At 38.9% G+C, this 15,159-nt stretch overlaps 1 protein-coding gene across 1 annotated transcript in view; it reads left to right on the forward strand.

The window, feature by feature from the left end:
* The window catches only part of PHLPP1 (PH domain and leucine rich repeat protein phosphatase 1), a 192,101-nt gene that overhangs the window by 126,340 nt on the left and 50,602 nt on the right, over positions 1 to 15,159 (forward strand). The gene's annotated exons all lie outside the window — the stretch shown is intronic.

The following is a 15,159-nucleotide window of genomic DNA, read 5'->3' on the forward strand; positions in this document are numbered from 1 at the left end:
TACAGTGTAGACATCATAAGGAAAGAGTTTACTTCCGCTTGTCCCCTTTGTTATTTCACTGTCTTCTGTTTTATTCTGTCTGCTCTGCCTGGCTTTGAGTTCCTAGAGGGCAAAGGTCAGTTCTTCCTCAGAGGGAGGGCCTCTGGCCAGGTCTTGGCAAATGAACATCTATGTGTATGGGATGGTGGTGGGAATTACATTTTACAGTTTTGTGTTAAATACACCCCACTTCTTTGCAAAAAGTATTAGTAGCAACTTGTAGAAGGAAGTGAGACTGGTAGTTTATCACTTTTTATATTTCTCTTTGGATGAAGGTGAGATGAGAAGACAGTGTGCATAGTGAGATGATGCAGAAAACATTCCAGAGGAAAAGATTCAAGTTGGAAAAGGAGATGGTAGCTTTAAAAATCAGTGGGTCTGTTCGCCATTCTCTAAACATATTGCAGGTTCACCCTGCAGGGAGGGGGATACTCCTGACTTTTTATCTGTAAAACCCAGGCTGCACCTGGTGAGTCCTCCCCACCCTTCAGAGCATAGCATATTTGTAATGATTTTTGTTTCTTGAAGATTTTGGTTATTTCAGTTACATGTGACCTATATTATTCCTGAATTGTTAGCTTTCTTTGTAATCAATGTACTTTATCTATGGCCCCTTAATAAGTATTTGTTGAATTGAATTGCTGGTTTCCCACTACTAATGATAATCTGGAGAATATGATTCATTCAGAAGAGAGCATCCAAAAGTGTTTTGAACAGTGGGACCATGTCATATATTCAGTGCTTTAGATTACTATTTTAAGGGTACAGTACTCATTCAGAATGATTGTTGATCAATTGCATTACATTTTATGGCTCCCAGAGATCAATTCCAAGGAATTTAGGAGTAAGTGCATGATTGTGCCTTACAGGCTGTGGTATAAAAAGAGTATAATGTCACCTAAAATAAGATAAAGATTATCTTTGGGTCAATAAGAGAGTGAATTAAAGACTTGGAGGAAAGCAGTGATTTGAGCTCTAATTAGATGTGAAATTTGTTTTAGCTGAAAGGAATAAGGGAGATAGGATAGGGTGTAGAGTTTTCAGAAGGGAGAACTGTGGGAGAGAAGGAGTGAGATTGAGTTGGGTGCCCAAGTATGTGGGTGTAGTAGAATGAAGGTTATGAAGAAATGAGCACTGAGAACCTCACAATTATGCCTGGAATTCATTAAGTACCTTCCTTTCTTCTTAGAAAGTGTGATTTTCTACATTTTTAGTCCCCACGGAGTAGGAAACCTGACCTTATTTCCTATTCTGTTCTTTCGGGGATCTGGCATTCCAGAGCTGTGGAGTTACTCATGTAATTACTTATCCTCACCAAGAGTTCACATTCCCGGGTTTTGATAGAAAGAGATTTTGATTTTTGTTTTTGTCATTAATTTCTGAAAACTCACTTTAGATGGAGATTGGGATGCTGTGTTAGCATACGCAGGGGTCTTCAAACTACGGCCGGCGGGCCACATGCAGCCCGCAGAGGAGTCTGATCCGGCCCGCCAGGTTTTTTGGGCAGTGAGCGCAGCCGAGGTGTTACAGTAGGAATTAGTAGTTCATATAGTCCGGCCCTCCAGCTCTCTGAGGGACCGTGATCTGGCCCCCACTTTAAAAAGTTTGAGGACCCCTGGCATAAGGAATCAGGCCTAGCATGCTGAAATGTTTTTGCAGACTTAAACTGCAGTGCTTAGAACAAAGTCAGCTTCTTTGCAGATGATCTGCCACATAAAAAACATTACAAGCAACAGGAGGTGCCAAATGCTGAAGCACAAGCACAAGCCCATGTATTAAAGAAGAAACACTTAACCTAAGTGCTGCTCAGGGGTAAAGAGAACCCTGGGAAGGAATTTCACTGCTGGGGGTGGGAGGGGGCTTGCCACATGTTTAAGGAATGCCATGGACTGTATGGAATGCCCTTCTTTCAGTTAACTCCTCCCCCCACTGGAAGTTCCTTTCTTATACAGCTTTGCTTTCAGATGGAATTTTGATCCTCTTGGGAAGCTTTCCATTTCACACAATTTCCATTTTCCTTCCCTGAGCCTTTGATCAAAGGAAAGCCTTTACTTGGTGCTTGAGGCGCTGAGATAGTATAGCCCTGGGTCCTCTCCTTGGTGGCTCCTAACCTCATTTCTGGCAATAATAGCCTGTTTTCTTCTTCCCTCTACAGTGCATTTAGAAGGGAGAGTTCAGAGAGAGACAAAAGATTTATTTATCAGGCAGACTGTACTAAATTACAGTTTGCCCTATTGACTTTTGGGGATCCTTTAAGCTGTTCTTTAGCATTTTTTTCTTCCCTTAAATAAAATGTGGGGCGGGATCTTCAGAAGCCTTGGCTTAAATCCAGTGAGGTTATTGTATCCTGGCCAATTCCATTCCTCTAGTTTGTTTTAATTGAGCTCTGTCTGGACCCTCTCAGCTCTAACTTGACTGCAAGAGTTTAACCTTAAACACGGTATTTTGCATGATAACCAACTTTTCCCTCCTTGTGGGTCTTAGGGGAGAGTGATAAGCATGCAGACAGAGGGCCAGCAGATGCTTATTGTGCAGTTGTTGCTGGGGGAGTGTCATCATCGCTTGGAACTTAGGAGCATGGTTAACATCATTACTGATGACTTCTGAAATAACTCTTTGGTTGCCAGTGTGAGAACACTGATGGAAAGCAGTAATGCTCCTCTTTCTCCCTTTTTCCTCTTTCTCCTCACAGCTCCTTCTGGGGCTCCTTCTCCACCCCATGTGTAAGTTCTGAACATTAAAGACCCACGAGAGTTTCTGTTTTCCTAAGAGTGCCGGTAATTTTTATGTCACTCACCATGCTCTCCATAGTAATAGAGCTTTGAAAGGGAGGAGTCACATGCCTGTGGTCATTTCCCACGGGTGGGTTAGGGTTTCGATGCTCCAACTGGCAGGATATTTGACTGACCTCTCAAAAGCAGGGCACACCCATCCCTCCCTAGTGCTGTTTTTGGGACAGATAATTAACAAGAGAGACTTAGGGAAAGTCTGAATTTCCAAATAGGTCCTACATTTTCTGTCAGAATGCACTCTTTACCGAGAGAGAGAGAGAGAGAGAGAGAGAGAGAGAGAGATGTGCATGCGTGTGTGTGTGTGTGTGTGTGTGTGTGTGTGTGTGTTGTGTGATGTGTGTGTGGGAAGTGCAACAAGGGAAGAGGCGATGTTATTTGATTTATGTGATATACAAATCCATGCATCGTAGGAAAGATTATGTCATTCTGCTACTAAAAAATCTCACAGGTAAATTGCAGTGTCTTCTGGAATTCAAGGTGCTCTGTGATTAGTTTCTAAGTGTTCTTGACAAAATAATTTGATTACTGTTTCCCAAGTACATCCTGTAGCCCTCCAAGCCAGTGTATTTGACAATATGATTCATGAGATGCTTGCCTGCTGATTACCTGGGGGGTTTAGGAAACAGAGGAACCTGGTTTTCATCCTAGTTCTGCTGAATCAGAACCTCTGGTGAGGTGGTTCAAGGACCTGCATTTTTAACAGTGCATGCTCAAGTCTGAGAAACAGTCACTCCACCCTGTTCTCTTTGAATCTCTCTCTTCCAGTCCCCATCTGCCTATTGAACTCTGTTCAGATCCCTTAGATAAAAGCGAGTGTTCTCTTCTGGAAACAGTCATGATTTTTTTCCCTCAGTAAGTTTCATCTTCTGCTTTATGTTATAGCATCTTTGCTCCCAAACTGTTTCAAATTCTTGGAGGATGAAAACCATGCCCAGTCCATGTTTGCATGCTTCACACACCTCTGTGCACAATAAGAACTCAGAAAATGTTTGGTGAATGAATGGTTCCGTCCTAGGATCAGACTTTTGTATACCCAGTAAAGTTTTAGGTGTCAGACTTTTTTTCTGTTTAATCACCAGATATGCCTGGGCTATTCCCAGTATGAGCTTAAGCTACTCATAGCTAGCACATTTTTAAAAAAAATATATTTTATTGATTTTGTACAGAGAGGAAGGGAGAGAGATAGAGAGTTAGAAACATCGATGAGAGAGAGTCATCGATCAACTGCCTCTTGCACACCTCCTACTGGGGATATGTCCGCAACCAAGGTACATGCCCTTGACCGGAATCGAACTCGGTCCCTTCAGTCCCCAACCCGATGCTCTATCCATTGAGCCAAACTGGTTTCGGCGTAGCTAGCACATTTTATGACATAATTTTTATCTGTGGTTTTAACTTATACTCACTTTCTCCTTTGATAATCTAATATCCATGATAGAGATGTCCGGTTTTCATTTTTATATATCCCTTTATGACTCCGCTGGGATTTTATCCAAGTATACTATGTGGATCTTCCTTTCTTTGAAAAGAGGAGTGGAAATAGCGATCTGTCGCCTTCCTTTTATAGAAGTTTTCTTTTTACATTTTTGTTATTTGTGCTACTAGTATGGTGGTTAATATGAAACATCCCTTGGCCAACTGCAGCACATTTGTTGGTGAAAAAATGTAGTCATGGATAAATTGGTAAAGAATCCATTTCATAAGAGAGATGTTTAACTGTAACATGATAACATATTTCTTGTCTTTTTTATCGTTAGTATAATGCCAATTTATCAGTCAGAAAATGACAGATTTATGCTGCTATGACATTGTTTTCATTAATTAGATGGTGCAGGGTTACTGTGTACCTAGTGACTGCTATTTCCACATGATTGCTGTCACCTGATTTGGAGTGGCTTTCTGTATAGAATGTACTTGGTTCATGGGAACCTGCTCTGCATGGCCCCTCCCCTCTCCTGCATTGACTGTTGTATTCGTAGGACTCATTTAGCCTAGGGTCTGGTACAAAGTAGGGAACCAATAAGTGCCTCCTGTTGCAATTATTTTAAAAGGGGGATTAAAATAAAATTTCCTCTCTTCAGGGAATGCTTTAATTTGCCTTTAGTGCAATATGTCCACTGTAATTATTGCCAACACTGAGTGTTCTTGATTTCCTTGATTATTATTTCAAAAAAATTATGTCTATCAGTTGTAGCTTTGGTATACTTATTCTGTTTTTTAACATCTGCAGCAATTAAGAAAATTTCGCTCCAATCTTTTTGTGGCTGTAAATCTTCATTTTTATCCAAGTAAAATATGAATGTTTATTTTTGTTTCCTTAGTCTTAAGAGAAGGTTTTATGCTTGTTTTGCTTGTATGGAAAGTCGTTTATGATGGCTAGGCTTAAGATGAGATGGTTTCTGTTTGTTTTGGCTTGAGTGCTGAGAAGCTGGTCATGTGCCCCATTAGCGTTTGTGCTATTGAACCTCCCAGAAGACCCTGGCAGGTGCTCACTGGAAAGGAGGCTGGTGGATTGCAAAATGAAATCATTGCTGCACAAATAGAGATGCTGAGTTCTTTGGAACAGAATGGCAGACATAAGTTCATGTGGATTCATTTCAGACATTGTAAAGGGACATCAGGAAAAAGTGCTGCACCCAGAAACAGAGAAGTCAGCGATAGAGTTCAATCCCAGGGCAGTGGGGGTGTGGAGAGCAGTGTGAGAGCTGAACGGGAGTTGAGTCATGCCTTCTGAGGCGTAGGTGTTCCCAGCAACTCTGAAGCAGACCCAGCAATTAAGATGTTTCTCATGCCACCGCAGCCACAGACAGGTCCAAAAGGAACATAGGGCAAAAGGCATTCTTCCCTTCCTCCTGCATCTACGAGAGAGCCTTTTAAGTCTTGCACAAATTGTTTTGTTTTCTTACATAACTGTGATAGCACATACAAGTTGCTTGATCTCATACCTGAATTGGGGCAAAACTATTGAAACATGGCTGTGGGACTAAGTTCATCACTTAGTGAAATTCCACACTTAAGGAACCAGGATTTGAGGAGTGTGTGGCAGATAAATCAAGCACATTACTATCTGATGTCTCTCTCATTCATTACCTTCACTAGGCTTCTTTGAGAGTAAATGCATTCAATATGCATTTTTCAAAGTACTTTGATGCCCATCCCAACATTTGTCTTTCTAAAGATAAAGACTCTGTCAAACTAATCATTTTATTTTAAGCATTTTAGTGGCTCAAAACCACAAGGTAGGCTTGCTTTAGGAAGAACAAAAACACAGGCACTTGATTTTATACATTCTCTTGGTGGGAAAAAGGAAAGAGAAACAAAAAAATAAATGTAACTTGTTTTTACCCAGATATTTCTATTTTATTTGAACAACACCAAACTTTCTCTTTTCCTTCTCTTTTCTGCTAAGCTATGAATTTTATTTAAATTGAATGGATTTTGAAAAGGAAGCTTTATTTAATAAATGGTATTGCATAACTAGTTACTAGGAAAAAAATTTAGACCTCTACCTAACATTATATGTAAAAGTAAATGCCAGGTAAAATAAAGATCTAAATGTAAAAAACAAAATATATTAATATTGGAAGAAAATATACGAGAACATTTGTACCACTTTGAGATGGAATAAGAGGACCTTCTCAAGCAAGGTGAAAAACATAAGAGTCCATAAAGAAAACGATTGCCACATTTGAGCAAATAAAAATTCATGTGTGGCAAAAATCATGGTTAACCCTGAGAAAAAGGAAACGGTAAGCTGAGAGTGTCATGTGACGCGTGCACCATGGGACCCTGAGTGCGGCACAGGGCATTCAGGTAGTTCTGCATACAGGTAAATACAAGACAAGCAGCCTGGCAGAAAAATGGGCAAAGTGTATGAAAGTGACTTTCAAAGAAGATGATCTTCACTGAGAAATATAAATTGAGATGACCTAAACCTGCCAGCTTTTGGCCTTCACATGAGCAGATGCTAACATGAAATGTTAGTGGAGGCAGTAGCATGGAAAGAAACTCTCCTACATTTCTGTAACTTTTTGCTAATTTTGAAGCACACATTAAAATTTAAATTGCACATGCTCTTGGACGCTATCACTATGGTGCCTACACTACATGTTTTATATAACACCTCCAGAAGGGTTTGGGAAGGCACTCCATAAGCAAACATATTTATATTTCTGAAGAGGAAAAATGAGTATTTACATCGGTCCTGGTCAGCTTTTGCCACCACATGAATCAATGAAAGATCTTTGAATTTTCAGAGCTCGTTGGATTTCAGAATTTTGATAAGGCATTGGACACCCATGAATATTACAAAGTAAAATCATTGCTGCACAAATAGAGATGCTGAATTCTCTGTAACAGCATAAAACTGGAGAACTCCTAATGTCAGTCTATGGAAGGATGGAATACATTGTGAACATTTGTGCTCTGTGTATCCTGCAGCTGTCAGAGTGAGTTAGATTTTTATGTCCTGTCTTAGAAATAAGAATTGTTTGTATTAGATGGGAAAACAAGTTCCAGAAGAAAGGTATGTGATATAATCCCACTAAAACAAAATGAAAGAAAACAGGGAGGGAGGTTATCTCCTATTTATTCATGTTTGTGTTTTCTCAGGAGGAAAAACTTGGAATGATGTACACCTCACTCTTGTCACTGGTTCTCTCAGGAGGTTGAGATTTGGAAGGAAGCTGGAGAGACTGTTAATGTTTTCTTTATATGCTCCTATAGTTTGTCTGTAAGAATGAGTTGATTCTATATGCAATCTTTCTCTTAAAAGTTAATATAGCGAGTATCACAAAGTACTGACTGCCTGGCCACACTCTGCTAAGGTGTGGCCACTACGAACTATTATTAGGAAGCCTGCTTTTCATAATTAATGGGGAGCAGTGGACTAAGCCCAGAGCTAGGCTTACAGCTTCCTTAGGTCCTTCATTACTTAATACTGAAGCCTAATAATTTCCAAAATGTATTAGCATGTCCCTCCACAGGGACAAAACCATAGACTGTTACTACGAAACGGAAATGTAATCACCCAGGGGATCTTTTCTTAATTGACCCACTTGTAGTGAATGATAACTCCAGAAAAATAATATTGATTTTTTCCCCCCTCTGACTCATTGAATAAAACAGGTATGGTTTCCTCTTCATGAGTGTAATGTGTAACACTCATTTTCAGCACAGTGAAAATATGTTTTAAATTTACTTTACTATCAAATTTTACTAGTATATCCTTAGTTCCTGAAAGGAAAACTAATGATTTAGATGGATCTAAAAACCAATTAGTGTTTTGTTTCCAAATACTCATCATGCTATTTACTTGGCTTTGTGTCCTAGATATATACAGGTATAGATAGCTTTAGCTTAGATGGAGTAAAAGTTTTTTACTTAAATTTTTGAGTGTGGGTAGATGAGTGGATAAATGCTGAGAAAGGAGGAAAGATGAAGCACTTCTAGGATCTTGATAAAAAGGAGCTGGGGAGGAGAAGGTATATGTGGATTGGTGGCCTTTCTGCATTTGTTTATTTTTCTTAAGTTTGGTATCAAAGAACCATTGCCTTTTCTTTGCTGCCCTGGAAAACATGGATCCTCTCCATTGTCTAAGTAGGTTTTTTTTGGAAACCAGATGTAATAAGTTTATAGAGCTGCAGTTGATCTGTTTTAAACGCCTATATATCTTCCTGATAAAGACAGGAAAATTGGATGCATCAATGTGATGCATTTTAACCTTTGGATTTAATGTAAGAAGTTAAGCACTCTTTTTGTAGCATTAAATAATTTGCTCAAGAAAGTAGTTTGGAATATTACCTGGAAATTTAGTGATGAAGAAAAAATCCATTTGAAGCCATGTGAAGACTGTAAAATACAATAACATGATGTACTGCTGTCTAGATTAAAAGAAGTTCAAGGACAAAATTAATGATTACTCTGTTTCCTCAATGGCAGTTTTAAGGTGTGTGCTATTCCTGCTTTGCTGTTAATTAGTTATGGTTGTAATGCTGGAGAAAGGCAGAAAGAGGTACAAATATCAGTAAATCAAACCCCTAGACAGTTGAGCACAGTTTGTGTCTAGAATCAGTATCATCGTTGTTATAACTTTGTTTTATAATATGAAGACAGTAAGAAATGCAAATGAAAGAAACATCGTCAGTTTGGCAAAGCAGTGATCCTATCAACTTTATTCTGCCATCTTTCCCTATCTCCACTTTGACCTATCAACTCAAAGCCCACCCTTTGTAAATAATCATGCACTTTGTTATATGCCCCTTAGGATACTTAGTTTGAAAGGGACTTCATTGTTTCTATGTGAACACACACAATTAGACTTTTCTGTCCGTGTAGGTCAGTGGTCGGCAAACTCAGTCAGCAGAGCCAAATATCAACAGTACAATGATTGAAATTTCTTTTGAGAGCCAAATTTTTTAAACTTAAACTTCTTCTAATGCCACTTCTTCAAAATAGACTCGCCCAGGCCGTGGTTATTTTGTGGAAGAGCCACACTCAAGGGGCCAAAGAACCACAGTTTGCGTGCGAACACTGGTGTAGATTATCATGTATGTTTGGTTGATTGTACTTTCCTGTGACTCTTGTTATTAAAAAGCACGTGTTCCTTGGAACGTTGTATGAAGTCAGACCTGAGTTCTGAAAGTACACACAGTGCCCATTACCACCTGCTAATGTGATACTGAAATACTGAACCTTGTAACTACATTTTAGGAATTAACTAAGATTACTCTTTATTAGACTGGGTAAATGTTAACTTGATTTCTTTTTCCTACTCTGAGCTCTATGCTAGAACAAATGCACATGAGTTCTGTCTCTTTCCTTGAAGCACATTCTTGCTGTGGAAAGTGAAGTCAGTCTTTTCAGGTATTGGGTGGTTTGGGGAGCCCTGGGCTGTGCCTGAATGGGTTCGAATATTCATGTGCATAGTGTTCCACATAGCCATTGTTGCTGGGAAGGCCACCCACTAGGGGGAAAGAGAGGGAAAAGCATGCTTTCCAGATACTACTATGAAGCCCTTCTTTGACCTGTGACTTAGAATTATTAGTAATTGATACCTGTTTACATTCAACTCTTTAATAAGATATAATAAAAGAAGAGGTGAGATGAGAAGCAGTACTGATGATGAAAGGCAGTAGATTCAAGTTGAATGTGCTAGTCACATGGTTTCACTGAGCCTTTTTTTTTTTTTTTTCTTTCCAATTTATGAGCTTGGGACATGAAAGAAAATGATTTCAAAAGCCCCTTTCATTCTCACTTCTGATAACCCTGAGGAGTAAGGAAGATCTATCCATTTCAAGTACCTTTCTTTAGCCTTGGTACTGGGTGTGAGTATACATCTATAACAGATGTTTTTTAAAAACAAGCTACAGTTTCTTGTTTTTTTAGTTTCTAAAGCTTCAAAAAGACTCATCCTTTGTCCTTGCTAAACTGACCACTATAGTTATTACAATCATCAGTAAAATAATTTTTATTGGCCTTAAATTTTGTGATGCTCTGATTACCTACATCAAAAAGCTATGAGGAAATACTTGTAGCCTGAAGTACTATAATGTAATTTCATTTTAAGGATTTATTTTTTTTTTTAGATTTAAAAACAGTTAGTATTAGTTTAAAATAAAATTATTTAAAGTATTTCACCAAATATGTATTTTTGTTAAAGCTGTCCAATTTTATTTTAGAATCTGGAGCTGTGCACATTTGATAACACATCTGGCTCACCTGAAAAGCAGGACAGACAGAACTATAAGTCCTTTATTTTTAGGAGACATAGAGATTTCTAGTCTTCCTCCAGAGATGTGTTGTCACCTTGCTCTCTCCTCTGCCTTCTTTTTGAAGGAAGGTAAAAAGAGGAAAAGACATCCACTCCCCATTTTTCATCTGTAGTATTTCTCTCTTAATTTTGCCTGCAGGTATCTCTTTCATCCATGTTAAGACAAAGGGGAAGAAGATTCTAGGTAGACTATCCTTCTTATCTTTCTCAGGAGGGGTTTTTGAATTGGCAGAGGCCTGTGATCTGACTGCTTTCTATATCTATTAAGAAAACGAGGGACTCTAAGAAGGCTAAGGGCTAGAGTTTCCAAAACAGATGAGCTTTAATGTGTTCTGATCAAGAACTTGAGCTCTCAGAAACAATCAGTGCTTTGTTAGCTAAACAAGTATGCTGAACACTGTGTTCTTTTCTGGGGAGAGTTTGGGGGAGGGGCTGCACAGGGAGTAATATGAGGAGGGGGTGAGGAATGTGGTGAAAAGGAATACGTAAGAGAAATTTAAGATACTTATAAGTCAAAATTAGCCCTTACAATATACAGGTGTAAGGAAAGAGTATAAATGGAGGCCCCATAGCATATACCTAAATATTTAAGTTATAACCAAGCTTCAAGCTGTTAAATAAAATACAATCTCTCCTCCGACTTTGATAAGTATACTTGTATGATGACTTGTGTGGAGGAGAAGGAAATTTTCCTCTATCCTCAAGGTTCTGACAGCTCAAACAGAAATGAGACAGGTTAGCAAGAAAAACAACCCAGTTCAATACACACATATGTATGGGAAGCCTGCGTGCACAGGACGTTCAGAAACAGAGAAAATATGTGACATTCTGAGGTAGGGATGAGGTAAGGTGTCTTGAGGGCTTCGAAAGGTCATTGCAATGAACATAGGGGTGCATATTCATTGCAATGACCTTTCGAAGCCCTCAAGACATAGCCAGAATTTGGAAACAGCCTAGGTGCCCGTCAGCAGATGATTGGATCCAAAAACTATGGTACATCTACACAATGGAATACTATGCTGCCATAAAAAAGAAGGAATTCTCATCATTTGCAGCAACCTGGATGGAATTGGAGAACATCATGCTGAGTGAAATAAGCCAATCAATGAAAGAGAAACACCACATGACCTCACTCATTTGTGGATAATAAAGATCATTATAAACTGAAGAACCAAAAGATAGATACAGAGACAGTAAAGCAACAAGCAGATTGTCAAATTTCAGCGGGGAGGGGAGGAGGATCTGGGGGAGATAATAGATCAACTGAAGGACTTGTATACATGCATATAAGTACAACCAATGGACATGGAACTCTGGGGAGGGAGGGGATGTGTGGGAGGGAGGGAGGGGGGAAAATCAATAAAATATGTAAAAAAAATAAATAAATAAATACAAAAAAAAAGAAAAAGAAAGAAAGGTCATTGCAAGATGGTTAGTAAATATAAGTTTGTCCTGCTCTACAGACAGATCAAAAGATGTTACCTCTGATATTCTCTTAATATGGGCAAGGCCTCTAATTCAAGTTCTTCTAGATAGTTAATGGAGGGGCAGAACACATCACAGAGGCACAACTTCAGGTGACTTGTTCCCAACCTCCATATCCTTGGATCTATTATGGGAGGATGGGCCCAAGGAAGAGGCCCACACAAGCCCTGAAAACAGATTTGGTATCATTGGGTAGGGAATTCCAGGTTCCTATTTACTGTTAGAATGGAGAGAACACTTCTTCAATGGAAATGTTATGGGAACCATGTAAATAAGTTTAAAGTTTCTGGTAGCCACATTCAAAAAAGTAAGAAAAAAAAGCTGAAACTGATTTTAATAATATACATGATTTAATTCAATATATCGAGATTATCAGTTCTAAGAAATTATGAGTTTACTTTCTTTTAAAACTAGGTCTTTTTGTACTCAGGAGCCACCTAATGCCCATCGCATTTTATTGGACAGAGCAGAACTAGGGAACGATGCCAGACTCCTTGTTCCATGGGTTCTCTCTCTCTCTCTCTCTCTCTCTCTCTCTCTCTCTCTCTCTCTCTCTCACACACACACACACACACACACACACACACACACACACACACACATACACACACACACTCACATTGTTGTCAGATACTTTTCCAAAACTCATTGCTTCCATTTCCCATCTGGAGTAATTACTGGAATTGTGATTCTTCCATTCTTCACTTTCTGAAAAGTCTTTGTACCTGTAGACATGAGAAACCGCAGACCTGTAGAGAATTTTTATGAGTTTATTTGAGCCAAATTTATGACAATTCCAGGAAGCAAAAATATCAGATGTTTTGAAAAAGGACGGTTATAGTTTCTTTTATACATTTGAAATTGAGGAGATTGTGAAGGTAGGAGAAAGCAAGGTGGGGATTGGATTACAAGATAGTTAAGATTGTGTGCTCTCGTGGCTATGCTTCCGAGAGGTCTGAAAAATGGACATTTCAAAGGTGTGTCAACCTAGAGCAGAGGTGGGGAACATCCAGCCCGAGAAATTATTTGTTCTGGCCCTGCTAAGGCACTAGGGGTGAGTTAATGAAATGTTAGACCAAATCTAGCAGGCATCCAATCGGGTGTGCAGTCATAACAGCAGGTTCTGTCTGGAAATCTCCAATCCAATCAGGTGTGCTCTCACAAAGGCAGGTTCTATCGGGAAATCTGCAGGATACTGAGATGAAAATGAGTGACAAGGCAGATGACATCTTAGTATTGTTATGAAAATGACTTTGGACTTGGGAACCTCCTGTAAAGTTCTCAGGAACCTCTTCTGGGGTCCCCAGCATTACTTTGAGAATAGCAGACCTTGTCGTTCTAGCTTATGTTGTGTAGATGATAGATAATCAGAGTCGAGGATAAGCATTCTTGTTTTAGGAAGGCCTGATGAGTTAAATTGTAAAATAGAAAACAAATGTTAAAATTATTATTTTAGCAGTCATTCTTTTTTTTTTTTTAGCAGTCATTCTTAGGGAGTTTTTCTGTTTTTAAAATACTATTAGGTCTATACTCGGTCTTCCAAGAAAACAGCTATTATAAAAAAGTGAAGGTAACTCTTTCAACTTGTAAAATAGGCACATTGTCAGCTTTCTGTTTAGAATAAACTATATGTAACTATTGAAACAAAGCTTACCACTTTTTTTTTTACCTTTTTTTTTTTTAATAGCTTACCACTTTTTATTATAGAACTCAACAAATAGGCTGGCCCTGGCCAGGTAGCTTAGTTGTTAGAGCATCATCCCTATACACTAAGGTTGCATATTTGATCCCCAGTCAGGGCACACACAAAAGATAACCAATGATTGAATAAATAGGTGGAAAAACAAATCAATGTTTCTCTCTTCTCCCTCCATCCCTTCCCCCCACTCCAAATCACTGTTAAAAAACAATAACAAATAGTTCTCATGACAGCTTCTTTAAAATGCTGACTGGATTGAATTAGATTTATTTTTAAGATATGTGTATATCTATTCTGGGCATACCATATGTTTACTTCTAGTATTTAGGCTTGGACAGTTTTAAAAATATTTAGCATACTATAATAACTCATCTAATTCTCATCTCAAATAGAAAAAATGTGTAAGTTGGCAGTGGGCCAAATATAGGAGTGCACAGAGAAGTAAAACTTAATATTTATTGGACAACTGAGAAAATGGAAGAGCTGTTAACAAAACTAGAACAGGAGAGCCCTAGTTTGGCTCAGTGGATAGAGTGTTGGCCTGTGGACTGAAGGGTCCCAGGTTCCATTCTAATCAAAGGCACATGCCTGGGTTTCAGGCTTGATCTCCAGTAGCAGGTGTGTGGGAGGCAGCCAATCAATGATTCTCTAGAACAGGAAAAGGTGCTGGTCTGAGGATGAGGATAGTAAGTTTGGTTTTGGACTGGAAGCACAGGATAGCTCTGGAGAGAAGAGATGACAGGTAGGTGATAGGTTAGAGAGAGTTGTTCACACAACAGTGAAATGATTTCCAAGGGAGACAACGTAGGGAGAGAAAAGAAATGATAAACAAGAGATCTGTAAGGAATACCAAATTGTGGGGTGGGGAAGAGGAGATAAAGAAGAAAAACATTGGAGAAAGGTTTTGGAGAGCAAGAAGAGGCTAGGTGAGTTGTGTCATTAAAGTGACAAGACCTTTCCAAGGGTTTCTGGTTAGCAATAGCAATGGCTGCATTGAGATTGAGGAATGATAATTGGTGCTTAAATTTGGGACTACAAAATTACTTGCCTTTGAGAGTGTAGCTTTTTATTATTTCCGGTTTGAATTTGAGAGAAGAGAAGCAGAAAAGTGTTTGACTTGTGTGGGATAACCCAGAAATTCAAAAGATAATGTTCTTATCCTCCCTCTCTGTTATCATTCACATGTGTGTGAATTAAGTTGGCTAAAGGAAAGCTAAGAAATATTGTACTCCAGCAGAAGTCACCTTCCCAACTGTAGAGTGATGTTTGCTTTTTTAATGTGTTGTTTATATTTCATATAAAACACTGGTCTTCAAGTCTGAAGCTGTGCATTCCAACTCTGCTGCTTGCTTAACCTCTGAAGATTCTGTTTC

This window comes from Pipistrellus hanaki, assembly GCF_964339955.1.
Source record: "Pipistrellus hanaki genome assembly, chromosome: 6".
In the NCBI taxonomy this organism is placed as follows: domain Eukaryota; kingdom Metazoa; phylum Chordata; class Mammalia; order Chiroptera; family Vespertilionidae; genus Pipistrellus; species Pipistrellus hanaki.